Source organism: Olea europaea, chromosome 11 (genome assembly GCF_002742605.1).
Source record: "Olea europaea var. sylvestris chromosome 11, O_europaea_v1, whole genome shotgun sequence".
Lineage (NCBI taxonomy): Eukaryota > Viridiplantae > Streptophyta > Magnoliopsida > Lamiales > Oleaceae > Olea > Olea europaea.
The window spans coordinates 33,821,317-33,828,193 of record NC_036247.1 but is presented as its reverse complement, the minus strand read 5'-3'; the positions used below and the strand labels follow the sequence as shown (position 1 = coordinate 33,828,193).

The 6,877-nt window shown below is 33.3% G+C and overlaps 1 pseudogene; it reads left to right on the top strand.

Annotated features, from left to right (window-relative positions):
- The window catches only part of LOC111404763, a 25,595-nt pseudogene that overhangs the window by 5,963 nt on the left and 12,755 nt on the right, over positions 1-6,877 (top strand).

Sequence of the window (6,877 nt, the reverse complement as noted above, 5' to 3'; positions counted from 1 at the left end):
CATTTACTTTACATGTCATATTGTTACCCATTATGACTTGCCCACTAGTAGTTTTTTCAATTTCAAGAAAACTATTCTTATTATGGCATATATGAAAAGAACAGCCTGAATCAAGAATTCATTTATCACTTAGTTTATTGTCCCTATTAATAAGGACCAAGCCATCTTCATTTTTATCTTTGTTATACATTAAGGCTGCATCCCCAACTTCATATTTCTTTTCTTTTGACTCATTTTTCTTTTTATAATAGTCTTTGATAAAATGACTCTGTTTTCCACAATAAAAACATTTCTTTCCTTTGGCCTTGTTTTTAGACTTTCCCTTATCACTCCATTTTTGCTTATTTTCAAATGAAGCTTTTAAGTGATAGTTAGGTTTACTAAAGCCTTTTCCTTTTGCCATTAAAGTATCCCCATTATGACTTTCTTTGGTCTCAGATTTTATTTCAAGGGCCTTATTTTTTGGGCATTAATTATTATTTTTGTAGTAAGTTTATCCCTACCATATTCTAAGACAGCCTTAATATCTTTACATCTATCATTAATGGAGTTCAACAAGATCACAATCAACTGATCTTGTGAAAGTTTTTCATCACAGTTGGTCAGATCTTGAGTCAATTTTGTAAACCTATTCAAGTTATCATCCAAATCAGTGGAATGGTCCATCTTAAAAGAAAAGAGTTGTTTTAACAGATAACATTTGTTTGGGATGGTTTTTGTCACATACTGTTTTTCTAATTTAGTCCACAGTTCAGAAGCTGTCTTAGTTTCACCAATAGTTCTTATAACATTCTCAGACAGATACAAGAAGATAGTACTCCAGGCTACCTCTTCTAATTCAGCCTTCCTAGTGGGGTTCATATCTTGAGGCCAAGTGTCATCTAAAGCCCTAACACATCTCATTTGCATTAGTATAGCTTTCATCTTTTGACTACACATATTGTAATCAATTTTTCCGTTGAATTGTGCAACCTCAAATTTAGCGGTAACCATTTTCTTATGTCACACAAAATGTACAAGTTCGAGTCAAAAGATCACACCACAGCATACACTGGACACACAACAATGTCAACTCAGATTCACAGTATTGTTCAAGAAGACACAACACATGAAAGTTTAAAACACATATGTAATATGCCGATCAAATCAAGGACTCAATAACAGAGGGTAGAAATTTTAGGTTTCTGAAAAATTCCTCCTTCAAGATTTCCCAGATACACTCCCAAACTAGGCTTTTCTCAGATTCCCAAGACCTCACAGGAGTCTTTGGACAAAACCAGACACCAGTGGATAGATGGTGTATGGTTAATCAAGGGAAGAAAATTGAAACACACAATTTGATAAAGTAAACTTTACAAATTTAAAAGATCTCACCTAACGAGTATAAAATACTCAAGGTCCTTCGATACTGCTTAAAAGCAGTTCCAAAAATTTTAGATCTGCAGCAGATCGATCCCTCCTTCAAAGATCTAGGTATCTTGCCCTAGTTCAACGCTCTGATACCACTGAAAGGGGGCCAAAAACCCACACAATAAGTTGTAAGATACAATCGATCTTAATAACAGAAATTAAACTTGCAGAAAATAAAGAACACAACAAGATTTTTCGATCAAAGCCCCAGAGGTTCAGTGACTAGCGCCTAATCCCCTGTTGAGCATCCAATCGAAGTGGATATTGCTTGGTTGCACTAAAGCCCCAAAAAAGGCAATCGAAGGTTACAGAGTTCAACCACTACAAAAATACACAAGAAAGAGACTTATCTCTTCTAAGGAACCATAGATCTGCCTCAGACTCACGATGAATCAACAGACCACATCCCTAACCTCAACACATGAGGACTCTAAGTATCACTCAAGAATAGAACAGTATTCAGTGGTTAATAACCTCACAAAAACATCGAATGAGATGATCGATTATAGAAAATAGGGAAAACAGAAAATCCTAACTCGAGAGAGAACAGAAGAACACTCTCGAACCTCACTCAAGAGTCAGACGAATGAAAAGTCACGCAGCCAAACGAATCATCAATCTCATTTATATCACCAAGCATGTGGTCATCCAACGGTGGGAATGAAGCCAAGTGTTAACATCAGGCAGAATGCCATTTATAAAAGCGCATTTTCATAACACGTTTTTGGTGGCTGAAAATATGGAAGCACCAATAACATGGTTCGAGTTACAACAGCTGATTATTAATACATAAGCTAAGTGAAGAAAAATGCTCAAGTTACGCGGATGACTCTTTTCACCAAATCACAGGGCCATCTTGAAGTAGGCTTTTCTGTTCGATAGTGCCTGGGAAGTTCAAATTGATCTGAAAAAATATTAATTTTATTTAAATAAAACCCACATCTTCGAATATAGATGGGGAATGGATAGTGAGAGAGGTGTTTTCTTAGATTTTTCGACAGTTAATTCATACTGGGTTTCTTGTTTGATCCATTTCTCTTGGATGGAATAAATAGTCTTGCAGTGATTGATAGGGCATCATCATTCATGTCTTAGTTCATATGATTGGTGTGATAATTTTTTGATTCGATATGTAAGAGATATGATCAAATTTCTTAACCTTCAACTCCATTGGGTATTAGGAAGAATAATAGTGTGTTACGAAATTTGTGAAAAATAAATGAGTAGTAGTTATAAATGTGCGGTTGAAAATTAATGTTTCACTTTGAATGAATTTATGAAATGTACCCAAACCGAGGTTGATTCTTTTGAAATTAATTCAGAGTAAATGGGAAATAATAGTTCTCACCCTCTATGATTTTGATGGATTTTTCTACATTTCTGCTATATAATTTTAAGATAAATTGAGACTGAGGCGGAACTTTTAAACACATACATACATACATACATACATACATATATATCTATATATATATATATATATATATATAAGTGATAAAATTGTACCACATGTTGGGGATATTATCTAAAAAAGAGCAAGAAAACATTGTTTTCTACATGTTCAAGGAGTATATAAACAATAAGCTGCATCTTACAGTTCTTTTGAGCTAGTATTTGTATATGATAGATCACATTTATATGGTTGGCTATTTATGCATATAATGTTTTCTGCTATACTTAAGTTCTTTCAATTTGTAGATGAGCTTATTGCCATTGTTGCATACACTGGTACCACCGGGAAGGGCATTCTTGCTACTGATGAGTCTATCGGAACAATTAGCGAGCGTCTAGCCAGCATCAACGTTGAGACAAACAGGAGGGCTTCTCATGAACAACTTTTTACCACTCCTGATGCCCTTCAATACGTAGTGGAGTTATCCCCTTTGAGGAAACTCTCTATCAGAAGACTGTTGTAGCCTGCAGGTATATAGTGAGGAGATATTCATGTTAGTTATAATATTTATATGCTGGGATCTTATTTGCAAGTGTCTTGACTCATATCATAGATAAACTATTTGTTGATCCCTTGAAAGAGGGCAGTGTTCTCCCTGGAATTAAAGTTGGCAAAGGGTATTGTTGAGTTTGCTGGTACTAATGGTGAGACCACCACTCAAGGTCTCGATGGCCTTTCCCAGGGGTGCCAGCAATATTATTCCTGATTGGGTAAATGGAGAGCTATGCTCAAGAGTGGTTAATGTTCACGAAATTATTCTTTCGATTTAAGTCTGCAAGTATATGGTTCATTAACAAGTGATAAAGTGGAAAGTTGAGTTCCGAATATCGTCCTATAGAGATTGATTTAGTTCAATTTTATTTATCCTAACCTTAATCAAAACAAGAGAATAGTACGTGTTGTGATGAAAATTAGAACTAGACTAAATGACGTATGCAAATGTGAATGACTTGAACGAATTTAATGCAAGTGATGTTTGAATGCAAGTTTGATGAATTTAATGAATGATGAATGTACTAGGATCGCGAATACCTATGAAATAATCATTTTTAAACTTAGTTTTACAATTTGACGACATAGTTGGTTTTTGACGAATCAATGTTCCTATTTTATTTAACAGTTTTTCTTAAGTAATGTTGAACATATTCTCATATATGATCCGACTATATCTTTATGACGGATGCGAATATACAAAAATACATGAATTTTTATGAACACTTAAAGATTCATACAGGGTATAGCGGTATATCTCTATCCTCTATGGGACCCTATAATGATTTATATCCAGTCGAACTTATTCTTCTTCTTCTCTCGAATGCATGAAATAAGCCACCAAACTCACAAAAATTACGTACACAATAATTGTGCAGAAAATAAGTGTTTATAAATCATTCAAATTCCAAACACGTGTTTTTTCTGTCAAGAATGTAAAACTAAAGATTAAGAATTCATATCAAAAAGTTCATGGTTTCCTAGCATAACATAATGGCGAAATTAAATGCATAAAAATGGAACAACATCGCCAATAATTGACAAAACGCGATCAATATTCAAATTCTTTCCAAAAGAAATATGAAATTATTCCTTCAAGCTGCTGCCTTTCCGTCTTGTGTCTATCGTCTTTCAATTATGTGCGTGTATATATGTATGATCTTCCAAATCCAGCCGTCGTCTTCTATTTTTCTCAATTTCCTACGGCTTTTTTGGGTATATAATTCCAATTTTGAAACCCACCAATTCACTCCCAGTAGCTACTATCTTATTAAATGAACAACCTAATTTCTCGCCTACTTCATTTTGCCTACTTTCTATCTGTATGTTTTCTTCAGCTCAGCCCTCAGTTTCTTTAATTCCAGCAGCCTATTTGTGGGGGCAGTTTTTAAAATGGCTGGATAATTGATTCTATTTTCCACAATGGCCTTTTCTATAAGAAATACTATTTTACCCTTACTATAATTATTTGCAAGATGTATCTTATATCTTTAAGGATTTATTAATCAGGACCTATATCTATATTTTTCAATCTTTCAAACACCTTTAAATATTCTTTGTATCTTGATAATTCTTCAAAGCTCCTAGGCTGACCTTTTTTGGTTATATATCCTCGAACTAATCCTTCTGAAATTTCTTCTTGTATATCTCTATGTTTAGTTATAATATCCTCTACCTTTCTTATCTCTCTACTAGTTCCTACAGAATCAAATCCTATATTATTTTTACAATTATAATATATATCTCTATATATTTCTTCAATTTTTTCTTTGCCAACAGGAAATATATCTTCAGACTTTTCAGCTAATTTAAATAAAAAGGAAACATCTTTTTCATCTAATAATATGAGATTATTATCATTAGTAGAAGTAGACGTGGATACTTGTGAATTGATCATCAGAATTTATCAAAGCATAAGTATATAAAACGAGTAAATAACTTACAGTAATCCAATGGAAATAAACAGGCTTTCCCTCCAGTATGATCTTATAGATGTTTTGCATGTACTTAATCAATCTTCTGAATCAAGTAAAGGTTTAAAATGTTTTTTGAAATCATTTGGGTCCACAACTGCTTCCGCAAAAGGTTTTTCAATTAAGGTTGCATTTCTCACTCTAGAGGACTAGTCGTGTTACCACAGACGTTATCTCACGGTATCCAGAGTCTCTATTTTCACCTCTATCCAAACTCTTTTCAGAATCAAGTTCTCACTTGGAACGAAATTTTAAAAGATAACTCACACACAAGGTGCTACAATTTTGTTAGAAAATTGCCTTTTTTCCCTAAACCATTCATCAAAGATGGATACTTTGGCATGGCTAACATCCATTCAAAATCAATATTTTGAAAATCTTTTAAAATCTCTATCTGTACTGCCGAGGAATCATTAGAAATTTAACGAAATCCTTTTATGAGACTTTGATATTCATAAACTGAAATAGTACATGGTTACAATCTATATTTACATACCTTTGGAACTCACCTTATGAAGTTTAGAACTCCATAAGTGATTACTTTATTACAAGCTTTGCTATCTTCAAGCTATCTAATATTTTTCTGAATACAAGTAGTGTATACAAATTACAAAAGATATCTTTCTAAGATGTGTTTCTTCAGAGTGTTTAAGAGATAAGTTGTTTCGAGATATCCTCCTTCTTCCTTCTTGCCTCCTTTTATAGAAGTTTTTGAGAATCTTATCTTGACAGGTGTCTCCCACTTTCTTTTGGTGGATAGTTGAGTAGTCTAATCTCCACCGATTTCTCCATTATCTTCTTGCTAGGTGGACCTCTTCTTTTGAAATTATTTGCCTTATCTTTGAATTTGTCTTCCACTTTTGACAACTGGTGGGTGAGTGGTCACAATTATGGAGACTTTCTTGCACTATCTGCTGTTTTTTAATAGCCACAGTTTTTCTTTAATAAATTTCTTTATTAAAATAGTGATAAATGGCTACTTTTGTCACAATCACTTTTCCATTTTCTAATCAAAGAATTCTGCAGGGAATTCTTCACTATTAAGAAATGCTTGACTCATATCTTCAACTACACAGTATTCACAATGGTGATCATTGTAGTTCCAGAGTAATTTGCACAGTTCTTTAGCCATATTTTTTGATCCATGTACTTGGTTGGAGATAATTGCAGATAATAAATAGTCGAGATAACAAATATCTTCTTCCTTTGTAGCAATCCTTGCATTAGAGTAGATAATATGGTCTTCAGATGGATAAACCCATATTTTTTCTTTCTCAATAATTATTTGGGTTACATGTTCAAATATTTCTTTGTACCCTTTTGCTCTTCTTTTGTAGGGCATCATATTTAAAATATCTTAGTATCCATTTTTAACAACCTTTTGATTGGTTGGTAAAAAATGTTGGTTTGTAAGTCTCATTTTGATAACATGGAACGATAAATGCATATATTTATGAACAGGATCCCATTCCATAGTTACTGAATGGAATCTGATGTATATATTTATTGTCTTGACGATTTCAGTATATCTTTTAACAGCTTTCCTGAT